The 27,987-nt window shown below is 32.6% G+C and overlaps 1 long non-coding RNA gene across 1 annotated transcript; it reads right to left on the bottom strand.

Annotated features, from left to right (window-relative positions):
- Positions 1-21: 21 nt before the first annotated feature.
- LOC149510922 (uncharacterized) lies at positions 22-27,869 on the bottom strand. Its single transcript, XR_016334788.1, has 3 exons — positions 27,023-27,869; positions 26,197-26,275; positions 22-332 (listed from the first exon to the last, which is right to left on the bottom strand). It is a non-coding gene; the product is annotated as an uncharacterized LOC149510922 (long non-coding RNA).
- Between the last annotated feature and the right edge of the window lie 118 nt (positions 27,870-27,987).

Here is a 27,987-nt window from a genome sequence, read left to right as displayed (position 1 = left end):
CTCCCTCTTAGGTCCGTGACACTAGGCCTCGCCAACCAAGACCAAAAAAAGTGAACCCCTGACTGACACCAAGCCCTTGAAACATGCGACCGGCTCTCCTTCCCTCAAAACCCCAACTAAAATAAATAATTTACAAAATAAAGTGACAGCTCTGAATTGCCCCATGACCTGGCATAAGAGTTCATAAAATGAAATTAAAAAAAAAAAAACTTCTGAATCACATTCTGGCTTCGGTTGCTTAGGAGATTCTGTGTCTACTCTTTCATTTTAATTAACACATGTCATCCACTTTTCCACTATTATTTGTGCCAAGGTCTGAACTCAGGGTATTCCTGGAAAGACAAAAAAAAATGACAGTTAGAGGTAAAGGCAGAGAATGCTCCCTGCGTTTGTACTCTGACGCGAAAATCAGAAAGAATGAGATCGAAAGGAGAGTAATAAGGAAAAAATAGAGTAGTGTCTATGACCTTCATGATACCTAGACTTTTATATTTATAGATAAGTGATACGAGATCATTAAGAGACAATAAGGACACTATCGAGTTGACGTGACACTATAAATGTCAGACTAACCTGATATGTCAAGTCAACACAAATGTTAAAATTATCCCTGATTGTCTACTGAAGACTTCTAATATGAAAAAATACTACTATGCCCTTTGACCACTAAATGCTCTCAACATTCTGTCTCCCCATCAAGCAATATGAGTATCAAACTACTCGACATATGATCAATACGTTCTACATAGATTAAGTAGGTAGAGGAAGATGATGTAAATCATGGTTCTTAGGAGCCGACGTCATAGGGGATATCAGTATCGAGAGATAAATGGCCTAGAGTCGTGATTCGATCTAGCGAGGGTCTAATCTTGCGTGTACGTCTTGAGTTGACTGCATGGCCGGCTTGAAAGTCGTCGAGGTGTTACTCTACTAGAATGATCTGAGATTAGTAATAGAGTTCGTTTGATCGATGTGAGATTTGTGTTTTATTCCAAGAGTTTGAATTTTGGGTCTACCGCACGGTTATAGAAAAGGCTGTTGGGGCTCTAGTTTTCCACCTTTTTGCTTTCTTTACTCTCAATCCAATTTGAATTTTTTGCCCTCAAAAGCTTTTCGACCTTAAAGTTTTTCTACACTTTCTTCAGTACGTATTTTACCTATCTTCTAGCATAAATTCTGAGAAGATCGAGAGTTAAAAGATAGAACCTAGGAGGAGTCAACTCGGGCAATTCTTCTACTACTGTAAGTATCTTAATTTATTCAAAATCATAATTAAGTTGCATTTACACATTAGTTGGCATGAGAATAACTTTTCAACCATATACGATGAATTCAGAGTTTCTTGATAAACGGATTATACGTTGAATCTCAAGTGTTAAGTTGGGTTAAACGAGAGGACTTAAAAGGCGTGAGAAAGTTAATCTTTTTTTCTGTAGGCTTAGTCTTTCTAGTTTTTAATGTAATATTGTAACATAATATAGTAAGTAGAATGGTAGCATTTTAATTTTGATTGTCAATGCAGTAGTTTCTGCCAATGCCAATGTGTTTACATGAACATTGGCTTATTTTTTATGCTGACATTGATGGTAAAAAATTGCTTTGGTTGTATTCAAACGAACATTCTCGAATGTCCAATGTTTAAGAGAAGCATATAATCCTACGGTGGTTTTTAGAGTTTCTATTGCCATCATTGGGACATAATCATAAGGATTGGTTACTTGATGTCCCAAAAGATATTCCTATGCAAAAGAAATAAGATAAATATTCTATTCTAATTTGAGAGAAATAATGAAAATGAAGCTTTTGGTTTTCATTTTATGGTTTATAAAGGTTCATCACCCATAGTTACTTACATAAACTTCCAATCTTTGCAACTCTGTGGATTATGCACTCTTTGTGATGAAATATGCAGACTGCCTCACACATGGCTCACTTTCGATATCGGACGTATCTTGATCTATACCTTGGAAGTATATGTTTAGGGAGGAGCTAAGGTTATTAACTCTTTCTTAAGGATTGGCATTTGTTTAATTTACATGATTAATATTTTAATGTAATTTAAAACACATGTTTGCTGTATATGCTTAATTTAATTTAACAAGAAATATTTCTATTAATCTATATCTATAATCTATAATATATATATATATATATATATGAGGATAGATGTGGAGAACTTTTGAACTCAAAAGAATGGACATCATTGTTCATTATATTTTAATAATAAAATTAATTTTATAAATAATAAAGTTTTAATTATATTAAATTAACATCATCATAATAGAATTTTGTTGATAATGATTTATTAAATAAATCTTAACCGGTTAAATTTATCAAATAAAAATAGAATTAGAATTAAAAATACTTTAACCTTACACTATTATATACACTAGCAAGTATCAGCATGTTGCTACGAATAGATTTAACAATTTGTTTATTCATGGAATGTAAAATAATTAAAATTCACATATTTGTATTATATTTTATATGAAAATTACGTAATATAATTTACATCGACACCAAACATATTTTTTTTGTTAAAAATAGAATTAGAATTAAAAATACTTTAACCTTACACTATTATATACACTAGCAAGTATCAGCATGTTGCTACGAATAGATTTAACAATTTGTTTATTCATGTAATGTAAAATAATTAAAATTCATATATTCGTATTATATTTTATACAAAAATTACGTAATATAATTTATATCAACACCAAAAATATTTTTTTGTTAAAATTTTAATTTGTGTTATTTTTATGTATTTTTTGTATTATTTTTGTGTTTTGTTATTATATTGTGTTTTGAATTGTCTAGTCTAGTTGCTAATCAATTTTCTTTTTTGTTTTGTCATATCTATTCATCATTTTTTTTGTAAAATTTATCAAATCAAAACAATGAAAGTAAAAAATAAAAAAAAATGAAACGTAAAAATCTTAATTGGTCCTCTTTTCTCATAAAATTAATCTAAAAAATTATAAAAAAATAAATTAAAAAAAAAACAAAAAGTGGGAAAAGGTAAACGAAAACAGTAGGAAAAACTAAAATGAGTTTAAAATGCTAAATGAGGGTGCTACATTGAATCTAATAGTGACTTTAAAATATAAAATTTTTAAAATAAGATAAAAATAATTTCATTTATATAATACATATATGTATAAAATTAAATAAATAATAAAATATATTTTTATATATAACTCAAAATGGATTGATAGATAAAGCATCATAACCAAGCTTGCGACGTGATCTCTTTTTTTTTTCTTTAACTTGATTTGACTTAACTCAACGTCAATTTAAAAAATCATCCCTTATCGGATTAAGGGATTTGTCATGTGACCAACTATATTATTTATTTTCACAAAATTTATTTAAATAAAAAATCTAATAAAATTTAAAGAACAAGCCAAATGCAAAAAAAACAAAAACAAAACAAAACAAACATAAAATGATACATTGAGACCTCAAATGAGAATCAAATAAAAGTTAAAATAAATCAAATTTATATAATGGATGCATGAATTGACAGATTACATCTTAATCATATATAAATCTAATATTTTTATTAAAGTAAATTATTAAAAACAATTTTATTAATATAATGCATATATATAATAAAATAAATTATTTAAAATATAATTTAATATATAATTTAGACAAAATGGAACAACATAAACTTAACTTCAAATCCACTTTAACTTTTTATAGAAACCTTGATTCAATTCTAAAACGCACCTATAAAATTTGGACAAATCGAAACACATAGAATATATATTATTTTATTATCCATATCTCTATTAACCTTTTTTTTTAAAACAATTAATTTATCAATTGCATTTGCTCTCAATTATTTGATTAAAAAAGCGATAAACCAAAAAAGGTAAAAAAAATGAAATATAACATTACGTGTAAGCATAAGATGGTTTTTCTTTTAAAAAAATTATCTAATTAAAATGACAAAAGAATTAAAATAGAAAAATAGAAAAAAATTCTGAAAAGAAAAAAATAAAGTTGAGTCGCCATGCGAGGTCAACAATAAAGAATTATTCTTGTAATTTTTCTCTTTTTCTGTTTTTCTTTTTAATATTTTTTGTTTATATTTTACTTGTATATCCAATTTGATATTATTGATTAAAAATATCCTTTTTCTTATACTGTAAAACTAAAAAAAAAAAAAAAAAATCAAATCTAGATGCCATGTTGACATCGTGGTTAATATCTTTTTTAACAAAATTATTTAATTACAAAAAGGTACAAAAAATGGTTTTTGTCAATAATATAAATTTAACCTTGCCATAACAAAAAAAAATTAAAAATGTTTATTAAATATAAAAAGAAAGGAAGAGAAAAACTACAACAGAAAACAATGATTAAAAGCAAAAAAAAAAAAAAAAAAGCTGAGTTTGTACATAACATTATTAATGATTAATTTATTTGAAAATTTTATATAAATAGGGATTTAAAAAAAAAGAACTAGAAAAAAAAAGAAAAAAATTCAAATCCGAATGTAACATTTACAATACCAATTTTAAAAAATTATCAAATTAAAGAAATATTATAAGATATATTTAATAATAACATCAAACGGACCCAACATTAAAAAAATTCAAAATATTTCAAATTACTTGATAAGTGAAATATATTTGATATCAAGTGAGTTACTAAAAAAATAAAATATACAAAATTTATTAATTATGTAAAAAATAAAAAAAATTGAGAAAAAGTAAAAAAAAAAAGAAAAAGGGATACCATTGACATCAAGTGTGTCTAACAAAAAAAATATAAAAAAGATTAACTATATATATTTTTTAAATTGACATCAAATGGATCCAAACTAAAAAATTAAAAAATATTTATTAAATATAAAAAACAAAATTTAAAAAAGGATGAAAAATATTAAAAGAAATAAAAATGGATCTTAAAAGAAATATAATGAAAAAGTAAGTTCTACTCTTAAAAAATTATGAATTATAAAAAAATAAAAACAACAACGTGAATCGCACAGAACTAAAACCATAGCCCCATTGAAATCAAGATATAAATATATAAAAAGTAAGCAATTTAAAAAAAAATCTCATGAAAAAAATAATGAATCTCGCTAAAAAATTAAAAAAAAATTTATAGTAACATGTAAAAGAAAGTTAAAAATATTAAATATAAAAAAGTTAAAAGAAATAAACAGGAAAAAGAGTTTAAAAAAATGTTGTGGGTTCGATTAAAATATAGAATTGTTTAAATAATAAAATATATAAATAAATAAATAAATGACATATGTCACGAAAGAAAAAAATAAAAATATGACATGTAGCAAATGCTGTAGACATTTACAACATTTATATACAAGAAAAGATGGCTATCTATCTTTTTTTTTTTTCTTAATCTTCAATTTTTTAATCTCCGTTTTAAATCCTAACAATGATCATTTCAATTTTCTAGTTTTAAACATGGACAGTCCACTCTTAAACATCATTTGGAGATAGTATGTGGCTTCTCTTCTGAATTTGATAATGAAAAACAATTACAGAATGAAGATTTGGGGAGGAAGTCAACAACATAGAAAGAGAAAGTTTTCGATTTCACTAAGGAAGAAGATGAGGCCATTATCAAACTGCATAATCTTACTTGTAATAGGTAAGTATCCATTCAACTTTGGTGTCTACGATTGCATATTTATACTCTGAAAATATTGATTGGTTTTTTATGGTGTTTTTGTTAGGAAATCAACACACTTGTAGTATCGACACACATAAACAATAAAATAAGTCCAAAACAAGAATAATAATACACAAATATATTCGGTCCAATTCAAAATGATCTACTCGCAACCTAATCCACTAATAAATAAATTTCACAATTATTAGAGTTTTGGTTGGAATGAAATATGACACTTTTGGAATGAGAAAAGTCACAAAAAATTTCTTACTCAAAACTTAACCAAAAACTCAATTACACAATTTTAATAGTTTACTCATTTAACTATTCTCTTGGTGTCTAACTATTTAAGATTACCTAATTAAAATTAAAGCATCTTATTTATAAGGGTGAAACTCTTTATAATTTTACTAAACTCTCGATGTGGGATACAAGATAAACTCTCAACTCTAAACTTTCGATGTGAGATTAAGAGATTCAAGGCAAACCCAACAAATCCTCTATTGATTTGAATTTCCAAACACTTTAATAGTATCTGCAAAATTTATACGCTTACCCTTCTTCTTTTCTTATGTGGTAGGGATCTCAACAACTAAGCCTTCATCAAGCATGTACAAGTAATTTTTGACTCTATTCCTTTGTAAAATCACATTATTATTTTTATATACTTTCAACTAATCATTACTATCATTGTATGTATACCCCCAAGAAGCTAACTAACCCAAAGCAATCAAATTGTAGCTACAACTTGGTACATACCTTACCTAACAAAGAGTCCTAATAACATAATTGTGCAACCTAAGGCGAACACTCCCAATACTTTAAATCTACACATTTTTATTATTGGCAGCCACAATATCTCCATACTTTTTCATTTTTTTTCAACTCCATAAAACAACTCATATCATTGCAAATATAAACTGTAGTAGCTAAATTTAAAATCCAACCTTTATTGCCCTTTGAAGTTTGAAACTCATCCACATAAGTCATCAAAATGACCTCATCATCATCAAACAAAATAGCAACAGTATCACTATTTCTTTCATCCGATTTCTTCTTGTAATTTGCCTTTTTGAAAATAGTCATATCCCTTTTCAGCTTCTTGCAGTGCATTTTGATATGTCTATTTTTACCACAATAATAACATTATATATCACTGTAATCTCTGTCTCTTAACTTGGATCTCCCTTTTGATCCATCAACACTCTTTTGAGTCCTCCATCAATCTTTCGATCCATTAACCCTTCTTAAGTCTTTTTTTGATCAAAACCCTTTTACAGTTAGTGCACTCCCTCCAGGTGATGAGTTTCGTATTCCCAAAAACCTTTCGTTCTTATGCAACAGGGCAATCACATCGTCCAACTTCGAAGTAGACCTACCCATTAACAAAGTCTAAACTAAAGGTCTAAAAAACTTAGGCAAAGATAACAACAAAATTAAAGCCTCTTCTTCATCTTCTAACTCATCAATACAAATAGTCAACAATTGAGAAACTAACCTATTAAACTTATTTAGGTGATTACAAAAATTCGTACCTTTTTTTTCATATTCAGAGAATACAAATCCATCTTCAAACATAATATGTTAGTCAACAACTTCGAAGTCAAATACCTTTAAGCTTATCCACAAACTCTTTGGAGTATTTTTAGTTAACACACTATAGTTTACCTCTAGGGCTAATGCCAATCTAATAGTACTAACAACTTTTTTTTTTAATTCTATTCCAATTACTGTCACACATACTCTTAGACTTATTACTCTATAATACCCACTCCAACCTTTTTATTGTACTAACAGATCTTGAATAATAATTGTCATAATATAAAATTATTGTAGACACCTATATTTTCAGACTTTGGATTTTAATTTGTTTCAGATAAAGATTGGATAAAAAAATAAAAATTAATAAAAATAAAATTTTAGTCCTTATAAAACTCTAAGATAAGGAGGTTGAATTCTGAAAATATAATAAAAAGAATTTCTTTTTAAAAAAAATTAGGATAAATAGATGAATATGATAGAGATTTTGGAAAATAGGGGGTTTTCAAGTTTTGAATCTTCAGTTGATCTTGTGCTTAATCCTTATATAAACTATTGATCACACACAAAGGGGAAAGAAGAAACATGGTAGTCAAAAAGCATAAAGAAAATTATTTTTAAAGAAATTAAGGTAGTTTTCTGAAATAGGTTTCTTGGGGAAATTATTTTGGATTGCATTTTAGAGGATCTTAAGGAAATAAAAAGTAGATTTGGAATTCCTTTATGGAGTTTTTTTGCATTTTTTTGGACAATTCTAGAAATTCCAAAATTCGATGAGTTTTTCGGTATAGTTTGAATTTTTTGACGAGTTTTTGGCAAGCTGTTTTCAGAATTTAGAGGCCAGATACCAATTCCTAGTGACCAACCCAGACACCTATTAGTTTTTCGATGATGCTTGATGAAATCGACGATAAAAAATTGCCTAAAGAAAGAAGCAACAAGAGGAGAGAGAGAGAGAGAGAGAGAGAGAGAGAGAGAGAGGGAAGAAGAGATCTGAAGAAACAAAACTAAAATTTTGGGTTTTTATATTACATGAAAAAGACACTGTTTTGGGTTTAAAACAAACCAAGATCCACGTGTTTTCCATTTCGCTTGATCCAATTACCTGTACTAGTGTTGAGCTAATTGAGCCATTAAGCCAAATTTGAACTGCATCATTCTAGCCGATCTTAGCGTACAGTTGAGCCAACCCAAGTCCAGCTAAGTTGAGCCGAACCGAGCCAAGGTAGGCTAAGGTAGTTTTTTTTCTTCTTTTACTTGTTCATTTGTTTGTTTATTTTTGTGTTTTCTTTTTTTTCATAAATCAATAGTATTTAATCAATTATGCATAAGTTTTTTTTTCTTCTAAGATTTTTTTTAGGAAAATTAAAATGTGAGGAAAAGGAAAGTGTTTTTTTAATGAAAAAATAATAAAAATATTTCACAAAATACTTTTTAAAGAAAATAAAAATTCAAAAAATGCTTTCGAGGAAAACTTTAAGTATTAATTTTCCTAAAAATTAAAATTTTCAAAAAATATTTTTTTGAGAAAAAATTAATTGTATCAATTTTCTTTAAAGATAAAAATTTCAAAAAAAATATTTTTGAAAAAAATTTGAAGTATCAATTTTTCTTAAAAATAAAAGTTTCAAAAAATATTTTTTTTAAAGAAGAGTTGAAAGTATCAATTTTTCTTAAAAAATAAAAATTTCAAAAAAATATTTTTTTAAAAAGAGTTGAAAGTACCAATTTTCTTTAAAGATAAAAATTTCAAAAAATATTTTTAAGAAAAAGTTAAAATATTAGTTTTCCTTAAAATGAAAATTTTAGAAAAATATTTTTTTGAGAAAAAGTTGAAAGTATTAATTTTTTTTGAAAATAAATATTTCAAGAGATAGATTTAAGAAAAAGTATCTATTTTTCTTAAAAATGAAAATATCAAAAAATATTTTTAAGGAAAGTTGAAAGTATCAATTTTTCTTAGAAATATAAATTTTTTTAAAATATATATTTCAAAAGAAATATTTTTAAAGAAAAGTTAAAAATATCAATTTTTTAAATAAAAAAATAACAAAAAAAAGACTTTAAGGAAAAGTTGAAAGTATCAATTTTTCTTATAAAATAAAAATCTTTCAAAAAGAATATATTTCAAAAGAAATGTTTTAAGAAAAAAATTTGAAAATATCAATTTTTTTAACTAAAAAATAATAAAAAATAAGATTTGACAAAAAGTTGAAAGTATCAATTTTTTTTAAATCCTCCTAATTTCAAAATATATATTTGAGAAAAAAGTTGAAAATATCAATTTTTCCTTAAATAAAAGAATTAAATCTTTTTAAAAAATAAAATAAGAAAATAAATCTTAGAAAAAGAGTTAAAATATTAATTTTTCCTTGAAAATTTTTTAAATATTAAATAATCCGATAATGAAACTCCTACAATAGAGACAATAATTTTCTAATATACTCTTGAAGTAAGAAAATTTTTTTAATTTTCTGTCAAAAGTATTTGAGTCAATTAAAAATAATTTTCAATAATTAATTATCTTGTATGATTTTTTTTAAAGCTCAATGGACAACATAAAATCACATTAGTAACATCCTTTGATGAACGTTGTGATGGTAGTATAACCTTCTTCACATGTAATTGTATTTTCAAACTTAGTTCTAATTTCGTATACATTGAATCTATCTTTTAAAGATATCTGAGTCAACCTTAGGATTGTAGACACCCAATTTGGTCCAGGCCCGGATCAATCGAGCCTGATCCAAATGGGTAAGGCCCAATTCAATTTTTATCCTGTATTATTATTTTTTTTCTTTTGTATTTTATGTATTTTATTATTTATTATTATTATTATTATGTATTAATATATGTATATCTTTATTTATTTTTTTTTATTTTTTTTAGATTAGATTTATATGTATTTTATCTATATAGTTATATATTTATTATTATTATATTATTATTATTTTTTTTGTCTTTTTGTTTTGTAATATATTTTTGGGTTTATCTTATTTTTTATTATTTCTTTTAAATTATCTGTTAATTTTATTTGATTTTTTTCTCGATTTATTTGATTATTTTTTTTCCTTTCTTTTTTGATGGCTGTGATTGAAAATTGAAGAATCCCATTGAGAATGGGAATTCAATCAGAAGAGTCCAGATTGGATTCAAAGATTGAATTCCCGTTCAAGGAGGAATTGGGATTGATCAGGAACTCCTGATCAATCCCTATAAAAGGGACCCTCCTGGAACAAATCAAACACACAAAAAACAGTAAGCCAAAGCTACTGATTTGAGAGGAAAAGGCGTAGAGAAGAGTATAGAAGGCTAAGAAAAGGTTTAGGAGAGTTCTAAGAATCATCATAAATTTTTTGGGAATTTTTTGAAATTTTTTTTCTGGGAATTTCTGGAAAATTCCATATTCCGGTGAATTTTCCGGCGAAGTTTGAATTTTTCGACGAAAATTTCGATCAACCTTGAAGTTTCTGGGGACCTGCCCAATTTTCGGCAAGAATTCTAGAACCGACGACCTTCTGGTGAACTTCCGACGAAAAAACCCAGATTCTGGTGACAAAACCCAGAATCCGGTGAATCTTCAACCGGAGTTTTTCGGCTTTTTAGAGAGAAAGGAGAGAAAAAAGGAAGAAGAGAGAGAGAGGGGAGGAGCGTTCTACCGAAAAACAGAGGGAAGTGCCTTTTATACCCTCTCAAAACGACGTTGTTTTGACCTTAAGTAACCCAGAGGATCCGCGCGTTTTGCCGAGATCCGACCTGACCCGAGCGTTGACCCGCTTTCTGACCCGCGCGTGTCTGCCCCCCTCCGAGCCGAGCCGAGCCTCCAAGCCGCTCCCCCGAGCCGTTTTCCTTCCTTGAGCCGAGCTGAGCCGAGCAGTTCTCCGAGCCGAGCCAATTTTTTTTTTTAATATCTTTTTAATATTTATTTAATATTTATTTTTTCCTTTATTTTATTTTATTTTATTTTATTTTCCTTTTCACTTTTACTTTGTTTTATTTTATTTTTTTTTCAAAAAATAAATTTTCAAAAAAATATTTTTGAGGAAAAGTTGAAAGTATCAATTTTCCTAAAAAAATCAAAATTTCCAAAAAATATTTTTGGGGAAAAGTTGAAAGTATCAATTTTTCTTAAAAATCAAAATTTTCAAAAAAACATTTTTAGAGAAAAGTTGAAAGTATCAATTTTCGTTAAAAAAATAAAATTTCAAAAAATATTTTGAGAAAAAGTTGAAAGTATCAATTTTCCTTGAAAATCAAAGTTTCCAAAAAAAAACATTTTTGGGGAAAAGTTGAAAGTATCAATTTTTTCTGCACGAGAACAATCATCCTTTCCCTCATTTCTATTTTGATTTTGATTTTGATTTTTCTTTAAATAATCCAACGATTGAGCCTCTACAATTAAAACAGTAGCTTTCTTGCATACTCCTGAGGTGAGGAAATTTTCTCAATTTTCTGCTAAAAGTATTAGAGTCAATTGAGAATAATTTTCAATAATTAATTACTTGGTAAATTTTTAAGGCTCATTGGATAACACAAATTTAAGCTGGTACCATCTTTTGATGGGCGCTATGAGGATGCTATAACCTTCTTCACACGTAACCGAACTCCCGAACTCTGTTCTGGTTAGCAGACCTGAACCTATTCTTTTAAGGACCCTTAAACTTGGGTATTCCCTAAAAGGACAGATTCTTTAGGTGGCCAATCGCACCTAGATAAAAAAGATTGGTGGCGACTCCCTAAAGGTCAATGTCTAGCGATGGATCCCCGGATCTAGACGTTATGACAGCTTGACGACTCCATTGGGGATTTGAGAGTCAGGCCAGCAAATAATATGTGTTATCCAAAAGCCTAATAAAATTGAACCATTTTTTTTTGTATATATGTTACTATTCATGTTTATTTACCTTGTTAATTATGTCATTCATATGCATGTGCATAACATGAGCTCTATACCCGAGATCCGTCCCTCTAGGAGGGAGTAAAGTACCTATTGCTTTCGTGAGGTCTAATGCCTCCGTAGTGGCTAGCGAAATACTCTCACTCAAATTGAACATTTTTCGTTTGTAGCCTGTAATGGGTGAGGATTAGGGTGCCTTACTAGTCTGTGATGGACAAGGATGTAAGGAACAATTTGAGGACCTTTAGACTTTGACCCTTAAAACCACATATAGTGAACCTTAAGAGTGCCTAACCCATAGATAGAGCCATCACTTTTCCCTGATAGAATTAACCAAAAGCATAGGATTTATCCCTTTTACTTTATGTGATGTTTAAATTTATTTAGTTAGTTATTCTTTTCCTGGTATACTAACCTTTCTTTTTCTTTTGCATTGGTTCATGTGCATATCATAAAGTTGCATAAAGAACATTTGCTTGAAAAATGGTCTTCAACAAATTTTTTTCATGGACGCCAATGAACGCTTAGTTTGTTCTTCATCAGTATTAGCACCTTGTGGGACACCCAATGAAGTAAGGGCCCTGTCAGAAAAGACTCAACTGAAGATGGGAGATTGCTTGCCAATTGGGTATGAGTCTACTCTGTCTTAAGAAACATCTATCCTCCTCAAACAGAATAATTTAGAGGATTTGGTTGACATTTGGAAAAAGATGAGTCCGTTAAGACAAGAGCAGTTTTGTCAGAAACATGGGCATATAGCACACCTTCTAGCAGTGGTTGTTGATGATCAACTAATTAGAGCTGCGACACAATTCTGGGATCCTGCATACAAGTGTTTCATCTTTAATGAAGCTGATATGACTCCCACCATCGAAGAATATTCGATCTTGGTAGGTTTGCATCTCAAGACTCCTGACAAGATATATGTCAAAAAGCATAAGTCAAGATTTCGTAAAAGTCTGGCTCAGCTCATGAGGATAGACAAGGAAGTTGTGGATTCTCATACAAAGAAGAAACAAGAACAGGTTTGCCTACCTTGGAAGTTCTTTCATGAGTTTCTGATGCAACACGCCAATGAAGAACGGGGGTTAGACATATTTGCCTTGGCTATATACGGACTGATGATTTTTCCAAAGGTTTTAGGGCATATTGAGATAACGGTGGTTGATTTCTTCGAGAGTGTGATCAATGGCTGTAATCCTTCAACGGTAATATTAGCAGAGACTATCAGATCTTTGAGTTATTGTCGTCGGAATAGAGGACGCTTCATAGGATGCATAAAGTTATTGTACGTGTGGATGAAAAGCCATTTTGAACAAGGAAATGGTGCTTTCTTAAAGATTTACATCCGTAATCATTTTTCGATCAAAGAATTCTGCGAAAGTGGGTGGTCAAAGCGAAAGTCCAAACAAGAATGGATAACTTTCTTACAAATGTTGGAAGGTGCCAGGGTGAGATGGTTAGCCCCGTGGATGAATCATGAGCCTATGTTATACCAATGTGGGGATAGTACAATGGTTCCGCTTCTGGGTTTATGGGGAGTGACGAATTATGCACCACTTCCAGTGAGGAGGCAATTGGGGGGAGAACAATTTATTCCTGTGATTTATGGGCTTCATCAGTTAGATTTCTCTTACAGTGAGCCTAAAACATTTAAGAGGATGAATGAAATGATCAAAGCATGGAAAAATCCCCAAATAGTGAGTTCTGGACCATTCACTGAAAAAGTCACCCCAGGTTACTTGGTTTGGAGAACAAAGAGAAGACAAGAAATGGTATTCACTTATGAAATCTCTCAACCATCAACAAAAGAAAAACTTAAAGAGACACCATCAGAGTTAGAGCTGGCAACAAAAGAATTTGAGTTTAAAAAGATCAAGTTAAAGAAAGAGATTCAGGAACTTCAAGAAGAAAAAGCCCAGTGGAAAGGTAGAGCCGAAAGTTATGAAGTTAAAGTTCACAAGATTGCTAAAAAATGTGATACAGCTACTGAAGATCTAGCAAAGTTATACCAGGAGCATAAGAGGCTATGTGTGAGAGAAAGGGCCAAAGAAATAACCATTGTCGAGCTGACTGAGGAAAATACAAGACTGAAGCAAGAGTATGTCGAATTGGAAGAAGAAAGCACCGAAGCACAGGCAGAACTTAACATGCTAAACAGTTATTTGAACGGGCTAAGTCAAAGGTTGGAAGAACAAGGAGACCATATCGCTGCATTGGTTAGAGAACATAGAGAATTATCATACCAAGTCTGGTGTGGTAAAAGAGAGAACTTAGGAAGGCAAAAATACATTGAGCACTTAACAACCCAAATCCAAAAAAGGGTATGTAAGGTAAGAGAGATGGTGAAAGAAGCAGAGGCATTAAGATAAGTGGTGGCCCCAATAGGAGAACATGGACAGCATCTCTTGAACTTCATAGAAGAAGCCAAGGCCCAGTATGAACAGATCAAACAATTTTATGGCTATAATTCTAGGATGATAAACTCAATGTAGATCGAAGTTTTTTTTGGAATAAATGAAATTTTTTAGTTGAATACCGTTTTAAGGTAAATGTTCTCTGCATACATGCATTTTTCATTCATTGTATTCTCATTCATTACACTTTAACCATGTGATAATCATGCAAATTTACTAATTCTGAGGTATGGTACTCAAGGTTCCAGGATAGCTCCATCTAGCGAAAACTCTGCCCATCGTTTCAACACAAGATCCAGAGTAAGGCAAATGGAGCAGAAAAATTCCCATAGATTTGAAAAGATAGAAAAAGCACAGGAGAAGATTGAAAGTGAGTTAAGCAAGATTCTGGAAACCCTTAATAACATGAATAAAGGAAAAAGAGTTGAAGGAAATACAAGCCAGCAAGTTCCCCCATTACAAGAAGTGGTGGACCCTTTGTACCCTCCAGATTTTGGCCCACCTCAAGCCCAGTCTGCCCAAAAGGTCCCGCCATAACACTTCGCATATCCAACATATCCTGGAATGCCATCAGCTTTCAATCCAGGGCAGTATAATAGCTATATAAATCCTGTCTTCACTGAAAAGGTAGCAGAACCAATTCATGATCTAGATGATTTAAAAGAGAAGGAGAAGGAAAAAATGAAGGTGGAAGCTGAGAAAAGTTTCAAGATTAGCATGCTAGAGCAAAGGTTAAGGGCTGTGGAAGGATTTAGCTTTTATGGGTCAGTTAATGCTGCTGGGCTCTGCCTAGTTCCTGATGTGGTTATCCCCCATAAATTCAAAGTACCAAAATTTAAAAAATATGACGGTACAAAGTGTCCCAAAACCCACATCACCATGTATTGCAGAAAGATGGTAGCTCATGCTCATGATGAAAAACTCTTGATGCATGTCTTCCAAGACAGTCTTACTGGCTCTGCGGCCAGATGGTATGTTCAGCTGGACAAAACTCGCATTCGCTCTTAGAGCAATATGGCACATGACTTTATCAGTCAATATAAACATATCATCGATTTGGCCCCAGATCATTTGTCTTTGCAGAATCTGGAGAAAAATGCAAATGAGTCTTTTAAAGAGTATGCTTAGAGGTGGAAGGATATTGCTTCTCAGGTATAGCCTCCTCTGACCGAGAAAGAAATTACAGTGCTATTTGTTAGCACTTTAAAACCTCCCTATTATGAAAATATGATAGGGAATGCGACAAAGAATTTTGTTGATATGGTAATCTCGGGAGAGATCATTGAGAGTGCCATCAAGAATGGCAAGCTAGAAGGAAATGAAGCATCTAGCAAAAGAATCCCGAAGAAAAAAAAAACTGAAGCTCAGGCTATGAGCTTTGATAGACAGCAACCTAGAGGTTATTCACCCTACCCCCCATTAGAATATCTGTCATATCACCCTGCTGTAAATAATACTTTCTTTCACCCATACCAACCATTTACACAACCACCATACCCCCAAACCTATCAAACCCTTCCTAGACCCCAAAATACCATTTACAGTCCTAACATTCAACCTACCTCAAGACCACAAAATTGCCCAACCAACCCTATTGGTGGCTCGCGGGAGCAACGAACCACTCGTGAGAAACCTGTTTTTGACCCAATTCCAATGACTTATACGAAATTATATAAGGAGCTCTACAACAGTCATTTGATTGCTCTAAGCAAATTGGAACCCCTCAAGACACCTTACCCCAAGTGGTATGATCCCACCGCCCACTGTAATTACCATTATGGGATTGTTGGTCACTCTACCAAAAATTGCACTACCCTGAAACACAAAGTACAACGGTTGATCAAGGATGGGATGATTTACTTTGATACTGGAGGGATGGCTGCGCCAAATGTTAGTGGTAATCTTTTACCGAATCACAATGTGAATGCTATAGGTGAAGAACAGAAGCCCCATGTGAAGAAGGAAGTGGCAGATATTAAGACACCCTTAGGCCAATTGTTTGATGTTTTACGAAGAGCAGACATGATACAACTGGTAAGCCCACACAGCTATCATGGAGCATATATAGCTGGTACCAGTTGTAAGTATCATAGTGGGGCAATAGGCCATTCCCTTGAAACCTGTGAGCAGTTTCACCATGAGGTGCAAAGACTCTTGGATTCACACCAAATAGAGGTCTATGAAAAAAAAGAAGACCTGAAGAATGCTGAGGTATACATGACTGATAGGCCTGAAAGTTGTTTCCCAAACCAGTGACAATTCAGTGTGGGACCAAACCAAAGTCAGTCATAGACAAACTCTTCCCTAGACCGATAACTTTTAAAGTCCCGACTCTTTTTCATACAAAGATGAGAAAACTGTACCCTGAAGATATGACTGTGACACTGTAGTTCAGGGACAGAAGAAAGAGGTCTCCAAGGTCGATGCTTTCAATATTACTGGTGTATGAGGCATTACTCGAAGTGGGAGATGTTACACTCTAGAAATGCTAGAGAAAGCTAGAAAAGAGAAAGCTAAAGAAGGAGAAAGGCAAAATAATCTTGAGATAGAACTTGAAAAAGATCAGCCAAAGCCAGTATCAAAAAGGGAGGTTTGTGAATTTCTGAAGCTGGTAAAACATATTGAGTATTCAGTTGTGGAACAGTTGAATAAAATGCCAGCTCGAATCTCATTATTATCACTATTGCTGAACTCAGAACCACACCGAAATACCTTGCTGAAAGTGTTAAATCAGGCATACGTGGCACATAACGTGTCTGTTGAATATGTGAACCACTTGGCTGGAAATCTAGTTATGCCAAATCACATTTCATTCAGTGATGATGAGATTCCTTTGGAGGGAAAAAGAAATGCCAAGGCTCTGCATATCACAGTCAAGTGTAAGAGCCATATCATAGCCAAAGTCCTTATCGATAATGGTTCTGCCATCAATGTCATGCCTATGTCAACTTTGGCAAGGTTACCCATTGATTCCTCTCATATGAATGATAGTTAGATGATTGTGAAAGCCTTTGATGGGACCAAAAAAGAAGTCCTGGGGGATATTGAGATGCCCTTACAAATTGGGCCACGCACCTTCAATATAAAATTTCAAGTGATGGATATCTCTCCATCCTACAGTTGTCTGTTAGGAAGGCCATGGATTCACATGGCAGGAGCTGTGCCCTCTACTTTGCATCAGAAGATTAAGTTCAATGTGAAAGGTCAATTAGTAGTGGTAGTTGGGGAAAAAGATATGCTAGTGACCCAACCATTGAACACCCCATATGTAGAGGTTGCCGAAGAAGCATTGGCATGCTCCTATCGATCTTTTGAATTGGTCAATATTGTAGGCGAAGGATTTCAAAGTCAGTCTTTTTCAAAGATAGTGGTGAGCCAAGTCATCAACAAAGGTTGGTGTCCAGGACTTGGGCTACGTAAAAATTTACAGGGAATTAAAGAACCTCCAACAATAGCGGACAATAGCGACATGGCAGGCTTAGGCTATGAGACGGTAGAGTGGGAAGTTAAAAGAAGGCCATCAAGAAAGACAGCAAGACTGATGTTTATCCCACACTTGTATGAAACCTTTAGACCTAGAGGATTCATGTACCCAGATGCAAGAAAAAGTGTGGATGACGTTTTTACCCAATTAGCCATTAATGCTGTTGAAGATGAAGTGAGGGTGAATCAAGAGGAGTGGGTTCGCCTTTGTCCACCAGATTATGAGCTGAACAATTGAAGTGCCATCGAAATGCCTTTGACTTTTGATTTTGATAAAATGTAATTGTGACATCTCAATAGCTTTTGCCCAAGGCTATGGGGTGATCTTTTTTGTTTGGGCCATTCATCATTTATTATTTTTAATAAAAAATATGAAGGATGTATTTTCATTCATTTCTTCTTGTGTCTTCATTATTTTCATCTCTCCAAACACATCTTGCCAACATACCCCATTTCATTCAATTTCAGGTCTTTAAATGAACATGAAGATAATCATGATAACAATCAAGAGGTTAGCTTTGAGAATTCAATTAACACTGATGAACTTGACAATGAAGAGAATCCTGAAGAATATGTTATGCCTCCGGACCTAATGAGGATGATTGAACAAGAAAATAAACCAATCGAGCCTCATCAGGAGGTAGTGGACTTAGTGAATCTGGGAGATGAAGAGAATAAGAAAGAGGTCAGAATGGGCACTTCACTTTCATCAGGAAATAGGCAACGATTGGCAGACTTACTTCGAGAATTTGTAGATATATTTGCTTGGTCTTACCAGGATATGCCAGGACTGAGCACAGAGATAGTGGAGCACAAATTACCTCTAAAGCCAGAATGTAAGCCAGTTCAACAAAAATTGAGACGGATGAAGCCCGAAATGCTGCTAAATATTAAAGAAGAGGTGAAGAAATAATTTGATACAGATTTTCTACAAGTGGCTAAGTATCCAGAATGGGTAGCCAATATAGTCTCAGTTCCTAAGAAAGATGGAAAAGTACAAATGTGTGTGGACTATCGGGACTTGAATAAGGCTAACCCAAAGGATAACTTTCCTTTGCCTCGTATTGACACACTGGTAGATAACACAGCTAAGCATTCAATTTTCTCCTTTATGAATGGTTTCTCGGGGTATAATCAGATAAAGATGGCCGCAGATGATATGGAGAAGACTACTTTTGTGACCATGTGGGGAACCTTCTGCTACAAAGTCATGCCTTTTGAGTTAAAGAATGCTGGGGCAACATATCAAAGGGCCATGGTAACACTCTTCCATGACATGATGCACAAAGAGATCGAAGTGTATGTAGATGATATGATTGCAAAGTCTTGTGAGGATGAAGATCATGTCACTAGCCTCAGAAAGTTATTTGAGAGGTTAAAAAAATTTTAGCTCAAATTAAACCCAGCCAAGTGCACCTTTGGGGTAAAGTCAGGCAAGTTGCTAGGCTTTGTGGTCAGTGAAAAAGGAATTGAAGTTGATCCCGATAAGATACGGGCCATCCAGAATTTGTCACCTCCCAACACACCAAAAGAAGTTCGAGGTTTTCTGGGGAGATTGAACTACATTTCTCGGTTCATCTCTCAACTTACCTACAAATGTGATCCCATCTTTAAGCTTCTCCGTAAAGATAATCCTGGGAAATGGAATGAAGAATGTCAAGAGGCGTTTGATAAAATTAAGCAATATCTATCGAACCCTCCAATATTGGTGCCACTTGTTCCAAGAAGACCTTTAATTCTATACTTAACTGTATGTGAAAATTCAATGGGATGTGTGCTGGGGCAGCAAGATAAGGCTAGCCGAAAGGAGAGAGCTATTTACTATCTGAGTAAAAAGTTCACGGAATATGAATCCAAATATTCTTCATTGGAGAAAATGTGTTGTGCATTAGCGTGGACTGCCAAAAGACTCAGACAGTATATGCTTTATCATACTACATGGCTCATAGCGAAACTGGATCCCATTAAGTACATCTTCGAAAAGCCTTCTTTGTCTGAAAGAATCGCTAGATGATAAGTAATGCTCTCAGAATATGACATTATATATGTGAGCCAAAAAGCAATAAAAGGAGGCGCTATAGTAGAATTTATTGCAGATCGTGCTACTGAAGACTATGAGCCGATGAAGCTAAAATTCCCTGACGAAGACTTAATGACTATTTTCCAACTGGAGGAAGGGGAGCATATGGAAAAATGTTAGAGAATGTACTTTGATGGAGCTGCTAACGCCTTAGGGCACGAAATTGGAGTAATTCTGATTTCTCTAAAAAAATAATACTGTCCTGTAACAGCGAGGTTAAATTTTAATTGCACAAATAACATCGCTGAATATGAGGCATGTGTTATGGGCTTGCAAGCTGCTATAGAAAGAAGAGTGAAAGCATTGAAAGTGTTTAGAGACTCAGCTCTAGTTATATACCAGTTGAAAAGAGAATGGGAGAAAAAAAATTCAAAACTCGTTTCGTATCATAAGTATATTCTAGAGTTGACGAAACAATTTGAAGATGTCCAGTTTGATCACTTACCCCGGGAAGAGAATGTGATTGATGATGCATTGGCTACTCTGGCTGCAATGATTCGAATTAATGATAATACTGACATTCAGCCCATCAAGTTAGATGTTAAGGATATAACAGCGTATTGTTCTAATGTAGAGAGAGAAGAAAATGGAAAGTCCTGGTATTATAACATCTTACAGTATGTCAAGGATCAGCAGTATTCAGTTCAAGCAACAGAAAATGATAAAAGGGTTATCCGAAGATTGGCTATGAGCTTTTTCTTGGATGGAGATGTCCTGTACAAAAGAAGCAAGGATCAAGTATTATTGAAGTGTGTAAATGAGGCTGAAGTGAAAAAAATCATTAAAGAGGTGCATGATAAAATATGTGGGGCACATACTAGTGGACATATGATGGCAAGACAGATTATGAGAACGGGATATTACTGGTTGACGATGGAGAGTGATTGTATTGACTATGCTCGTAAATGTCATAAATGCTAGATATATACTGATAAGATCCTTGCTCCACCATCTGTTTTACATGTTATGGCACCACCATGGCCATTTTCAATGTGGGGCATGGATGTCATTGGTCCAATCACCCCAAAAGCTTCTAATCGACACAGATTCATTTTTGTGATGATAGATTACTTCACAAAATAGGTAGAAGCAGCATCATATGCAAATGTGACACGCTCCGCGGTTTGCAAGTTCATAAAAAAGGAGATCATCTGCAGATATGAACTTTCGAAGAGAATTATTTCAGACAATGCCAAGAATCTAAATAGTAAGATGATGCAAGAAATATGTGCTCAATATAAGATCAAGCATCATCACTCGGTACCATACCGTCCGAAAATGAATGGGGCAGTTGAGGCAGCCAATAAGAACATAAAGAAGATTCTGGAAAAGATGACCGAGACTTAAAGATTGACATGAGAAGTTACCGTTTGCATTGCATGCATATCGAACGTCAGTTCGCACCTCTACTGGGGCAACCTCATTTTTTTTTTGTTTATGGGATGAAAGTTGTACTACCAGTGGAAGTAGAGATCCCCTCTTTGAAAGTCTTAAAATAAGTTGAGTTGGAAGAAGCTGAATGGATTCGAGAACGTTATGAGCAGTTAAATTTCATAGAAGAAAAGAGATTGACTGCATTGTGCCATGGTCAGTTATATCAAAGAAGAATGATGAGAGCTCATGATAAGAAAATTCAACCTTGTTGCTTTCGAGAAGGAGAGTTGATCTTGAAAAGAATTCTTTCAATCCAACATGATAGTAGAGGAAAATGGACTCCGAATTGGGAAGGATCGTATGTGGTGAAACGGGCTTTTTCGGGTGGAGCACTGATACTAACTGAGATGGATGGAAATGATCTACCCCATCCTATAAATTTTGATGCTGTGAAGAAATACTATGCTTGAAAAAAAATAAAAAAATGAAAGAATAAAAAAGAATGATAAGAAAAAATGGAAAAAATGAAAAAAAGAAAAAAGAAAAGTGAAAAAGGAGGACTCAAGGCGAAAACCCTAAAAGGGCGGTTTGAGACATAGGGGGTTTGTCTAAGTTGAAAACCTGAAACGACGGCTTAGATAATGAGAATACAGCATCGAGTTTAAAAGCCTGCTGATATGGAAGCTAACAAATTCGAAAGAGTTCCGAGTTGTTAAATACATCGAGGGTTGAGTTTTCAGAAAAACTTTGAGATGTGTTATCATGATTATCTGATTGTTCATTTTGGGCTTTGTCCCCATACCTATCCTTGTAACTCTCTCTTGGCCAAAGTTTGCCAACATTTTGCTAATAAGAAACATTTTTCATTCTTTATGCCTTTTTCTGATGACTGTTTCTCAACCATTCATATCCTTTTCTTCTCAATACCCCACCATGGAAGAAATGTGCAAATGTATTCTTACTTTTTGAGTTTGAAATGATGATTGATGAATGAATGACAACATAAAAAGATCTTTACATTACATTGAATAAGTCAAAAGTGAAAAAGGCAGAATCGAGATGTTCAGCTCCTGATTAGGACATTGAATCTGGGAAGAGATTTTTTGTTACAGAAAAAAGGTGAGTGGAAAAGACAATTATGAGCTACACTGGTTCGATCTTAGAAGAGCAGTGTAATTGGATCTCTGAAGAATCAAAAGGTTTGATGCCCAAGAAAAGCTTGAGAAACTTGAGTACCATACATTGAACATGAATTAATTGGCCAACATTTGCATAGCATGCATTGAAATTCATATGCATTTGCATAGCATACACTACTTTCAGGAAAGTATAGTGTATAAATTCAAAAAGCAGGGGTGTTCCAACATCCCACATAGAGAAGACAGATATCAAGGTATTTTGCAAAATTGAAAAAGAAAAAGCCTGGCAGGTAAGTTCCTAATCCTTGAAATAGGATGTCTTTTGGTATCAGGGTTGATTTATAAGACCTTTGGGCATAATCTCCTGAAATTCCTTCAAACACAACTTTCAACTCCTTTGGACATGATTGTCAAGGAGCCTTTTAATTTTCAAAGTCCCGTTGCCTCTGTTTAGATGAACAATTTACATTCTCAAAGTCGTGGTGCCTCTGTTTAGAGGAGCAATTTACTTTCAAAGTCGTGGTGCCTCTGTTTAGAGGAGCAATTTACATTCCCAAAGTCGTGGTGCAATTTACTTTCATAGTCGTGGTGCCTCTGTTTAGAGGAGCAATTTACTTTCAAAGTCGTGGTGCCTCTGTTTAGAGGAGTAATTTACATTTTCAAAGTCGTGGTGCCTCTGTTTAGTGGTGCCTCTGTTTAGAGGAGCAATTTACTTTCAAAGTCGTGGTGCCTCTGTTTAGAGGAAGTCGTGGTGCCTCTGTTTAGAGGAGCAATTTACATTCCCAAAGTCGTGGTGCCTCTGTTTAGAGGAGCAATTTACTTTTCAAAGTCATGGTGCCTCTGTTTAGAGGAGCAATTTACTTTTCAAAGTCGTTGAGCCTCTGCTTAGAGGAGCTTTAATACAAACAAAAAAATAAAAAAACAAAAAAACAAAAAAAACAAAAAAAACAAAAAAAAAACAAAAAGTAAAAAGGGTCAAGTTGAGATTTGATTGGGTGTCTACGTCTTTGCGCAATTTCTGTTTCACAGAAAATGTGCAAAGAGGGGCAGCTGTAGACACCCAATTTGGTCCAGGCCTGGATCAATCGGGCCTGATCCAAATGGGTAAGGCCCAATTCAATTTTTATCCTGTATTATTATTTTTTTTCTTTTGTATTTTATGTATTTTATTATTTATTATTATTATTATGTATTAATATATGTATATCTTTATTTTTATTTTTTTATTTTTTTTAGATTAGATTTATATGTATTTTATCTATATAGTTATATATTTATTATTATTATATTATTATTATTTTTTTTTGTCTTTTTGTTTTGTAATATATTTTTGGGTTTATCTTATTTTTTATTATTTCTTTTAAATTATCTGTTAATTTTATCTGATTTTTTTCTCGATTTATTTGATTATTTTTTTTTCCTTTCTTTTTTGATGGCTGTGATTGAAAGTTGAAGAATCCCATTGAGAATGGGAATTCAATCAGAAGAGTCTAGATTGGATTCAAAGATTGAATTCCTGTTCAAGGAAGAATTGGGATTGATCAGGAACTCCTGATCAATCCCTATAAAAGGGACCCTCCTGGAACAGATCAAACACACAGAAAACAGTAAGCCAGAGCTACTGATTTGAGAGGAAAAGGCGTAGAGAAGAGTATAGAAGGCGTAGAGAAGAGTTTAGGAGAGTTCTAAGAATCATCAGAAATTTTTTGGGAATTTTTTGAATTTTTTTTTTCTGGGAATTTCTGGAAAATTCCAGATTCCGGTGAATTTTTCGACGAAGTTTGAATTTTTCGACGAAAATTCCGGCCAACCTTGAAGTTTCCGACGACCTGCCCAGTTTTCGGCAAGAATTTCAGAAATCGACGACCTTCCGGTGAACTTCCGACGAAAAAACCCAGATTTCGGCGACAAAACCCAGAATCCGGTGAATCTTCAATCGGAGTTCTTCGGCTTTTTAGAGAGAAGGGAGAGGAAAAAGGAAGAAGAGAGAGAGAGGTGAGGAGCGTTCTGTCAAAAAATAGAGGGAAATGCCTTTTATACCCTTTCAAAACGACGTTTTTTGGCCTTAAGTAACCCAGAGGATCCGCGCGTTTTACCGAGATCCGACCCGACCCGAACGTCGATCCGCTTTCTGACCCGCGCGTGTCTGCCCCCCTCCGAGTCGAGCTGACAAGCCACTCCCCCGAGCCGTTTTCCTTCCTTGAGCCGAGCCGAGCAGAGCCGTTCTCCGAGCCGAGCCAGGTTTTTTTTTTTTAATATCTTTTTTATATTTATTTAATATTTATTTTTTTCCTTTATTTTATTTTATTTTATTTTATTTTCACTTTTACTTTGTTTTATTTTTTTTTTCAAAAAATAAATTTTCAAAAAAATATTTTTGAGAAAAAGTTGAAAGTATCAATTTTCCTAAAAAAATCAAAATTTTTAAAAAATATTTTTGGGGAAAAGTTGAAAGTATCAATTTTCCTCAAAAAATAAATTTTCAAAAAAAATATTTTTGGGAAAAAGTTGAAAGTATCAATTTTCCTTAAAAATAAAATTTCAAAAAAAAAAAGTTTTTGAGAAAAAGTTGAAAGTATTAATTTTTCTTAAAAATCAAAATTTCCAAAAATACATTTTTAGGGAAAAGTTGAAAATATCAATTTTTCTTAAAAATCAAAATTTTCAAAAAGTAATTTTTAGGGAAAAGTTGAAAGTATCAATTTTCCTTAAAAAAATAAATTTTCAAAAAATATTTTGAGGAAAAGTTGAAAGTATCAATTTTCCTTGAAAATCAAAGTTTCCAAAAAAAAAACATTTTTGGGGAAAAGTTGAAAGTATCAATTTTCCCTGCACAAGAACAATCATCATTTCCCTCATTTCTATTTTGATTTTGATTTTGATTTTTTTTTAAATAATCCGACGATGGAGCCTCTACAATTGAAACAGTAGTTTTCTTGCATACTCCTGAGGTGAGGGGACTTTCTCAATTTCCTGCTAAAAGTATTAGAGTCAATTGAGAATAATTTTCAATAATTAATTACTTGGTAAATTTTTAAGGCTCATTGGATAACACAAATTTAAGCTGGTACCATCTTTTATGGGCGCTGTGAGGGTGCTATAACCTTCCTCACACGTAACCGAACTCTCAAACTCTGTTCTGGTTAGCAGACCTGAACCTATTCTTTTAGGGACCCTTAAACTTGGGTATTCCCTAAAAGGACAGATTCTTTAGGTGGCCAATCGCACCTAGATAAAAAAGATTGGTGGCCAATCGCACCTAGATAAAAAAGATTGGTGACGACTCCTTAAAAGTCAATGTCTAGCGATGAATCCCCGGATCTAGACGTTATGACAAAGATTTCTTTTTAAAATAAAATAAATTCAGTTAGGTGACCAATCATACCTAAATAAAAAAGATTGGTGGTAACTTTTAAGTCAATGTTTAGCTATAGGTTCATGTATCTATACGTTATGACAATTACTCTTTTCATCAAATAATAGAATCTTAAACTTGGGTATAGATATATTAGATATACCTTAACATAAAATTACTCTTTTTATCAAATAATGAAATCTCAAACTTGGGTTTAGACATGCTAGATATATTTTCTTCAGATATTTTGAAATACTTACATTGTCTTTACTGTCTTCACGCTTTATTGGGTCTCCCTCTCTTTATTGGGTCTCCCTCTCCTCTTTCTCAAACTTCGGTCTAATATCACTTGTTAGAAAATTAACACGCATGTAACATCGACACACATAAATAATAAAACAAGTACAAAACAAGAATAAATACACAAATATATTCGATATAGCTCAAAATGACCTACTCCAAACTAAATCCACTAACAAATAAATCTTTACAACTATAAACTTTTGGAATAAAAAAAGTCACTAAAAACTTCTTTCTCAAAACTTAACCTAAAATTCAATTACACCCTTTTAATAGCTTACTCACTTATCTATTCTCTTGGTGTCTAACTATTTAGGATTATCAAACTAAAATCAAAATATCTTATTTATAAGAGTGAAAGTTCTTATAACTTTATTAAACTTTTAATGGGGGATACAAGACAAACTCTCAACTCTCAACTTTCGATGTAAGATTAAGAGATTCAAGGCAAACCTCATCAATTTTTTGGGCATTCTATTATACATAGATGGTCATTCATAGCTAGGAGATTACAAGGAAAAACAAATTATCAGACAGAGAATTACTGGAACACACATCTAAGAAGGAAGCTATTAAATAGAGGTATTGATCATGCGACTCACAGGCCACTTAATGAGGCTGCTCAAGATGTAACAACAATATCTTTCAGCGATGCTCAACAAAAGGAGAGAGAAAATAATAACATAGCTAGAGGTATAGATTGGACAAGTATTTGTTTATCAGAATGGATCGATTGGTTTATATAATTATACCAAAGCTAGAGGTCTGAAGTGATTAGTATCTGACCTTGTGCCTTTACTTTTACAGTCTGAATCAATTCATTGGTGGTATTGGCCTTTCAATCCTTGAACTGCTGGGTGTTAAAAAAGAGTTTTTCTGGAGAAGTTCAAAGAGAATGGATTTATATGAAACAGGCTTTTGTTTGTTAAAGATAATCAGTTATTGAAGCTCTTTTTGAAAAGTTGGAATAAACAAGTTTTTTTTTTTTTGTGACATCGATGATAGCTTTAAGGCTATCGTAGATCAACTTGATAATTTTGTAAATGAAAGAGACTTGAAGATGGAAAGAAAGGGAGTAGTCCTGAAGTTGCGGGATGTTTGTTTAAAGATGAAAGAAATCTCTTTGGTGACTAAAGTCTAGAGTCCTCTAGTTGGAAAAAGGGGACCAGATCACTAGCTTCTTACATTATAAAGCAATGTTAGGGGCAAAGAGGTCCCTGGCTGGGTTGGCTGACATGGGAGTTGGGTATATGATCCAAATGAGGTTAAAATATCATTTTCTTATTTCTATAAAAACTAATTTAAAGTAAAGAGGGTGGACTAAAGGCATATCTTAAAAGTGAAAGTGATGGAGTTTCAACGATCTGGCAAGTTTGAAATTGGAGTTATTCTTATTTCATCGACTTAATTCCAAAAGTAGACAATTCGATAGTGTTGAATGATTATAGGCCTATTAGTTTTATTAATATTAGATGTTTGTCTCTTGATGGTAACTTAAACTTATGAAATTGTCTATTGTCTCTGATTTTAAAACTTGGTATGTTTTTGATGTATCTTGGTTTCTATTGGTCTAGAAAAAGAATGAACTATCTCTTACTATGAGATAATATCATGACTCTATTTGTTTAAAAGAAAATAATTTTTAAAAAATAATTTTTGTATTTTCAAGTTTGACAAAAACTAATTGATCAACGAAAAATAATTTACTAATCAACAAAAAATAAGATAATTTTTCTAAAAATTATCTTTAC

Source organism: Durio zibethinus, chromosome 27, assembly GCF_047325235.1.
Source record: "Durio zibethinus cultivar Kanyao isolate XHJ-2024 chromosome 27, ASM4732523v1, whole genome shotgun sequence".
NCBI classification, from domain to species: Eukaryota; Viridiplantae; Streptophyta; class Magnoliopsida; order Malvales; family Malvaceae; genus Durio; species Durio zibethinus.
The sequence above is the reverse complement of the archived record's forward strand: the minus strand, read 5'-3'. Positions and strand labels throughout refer to the sequence as shown.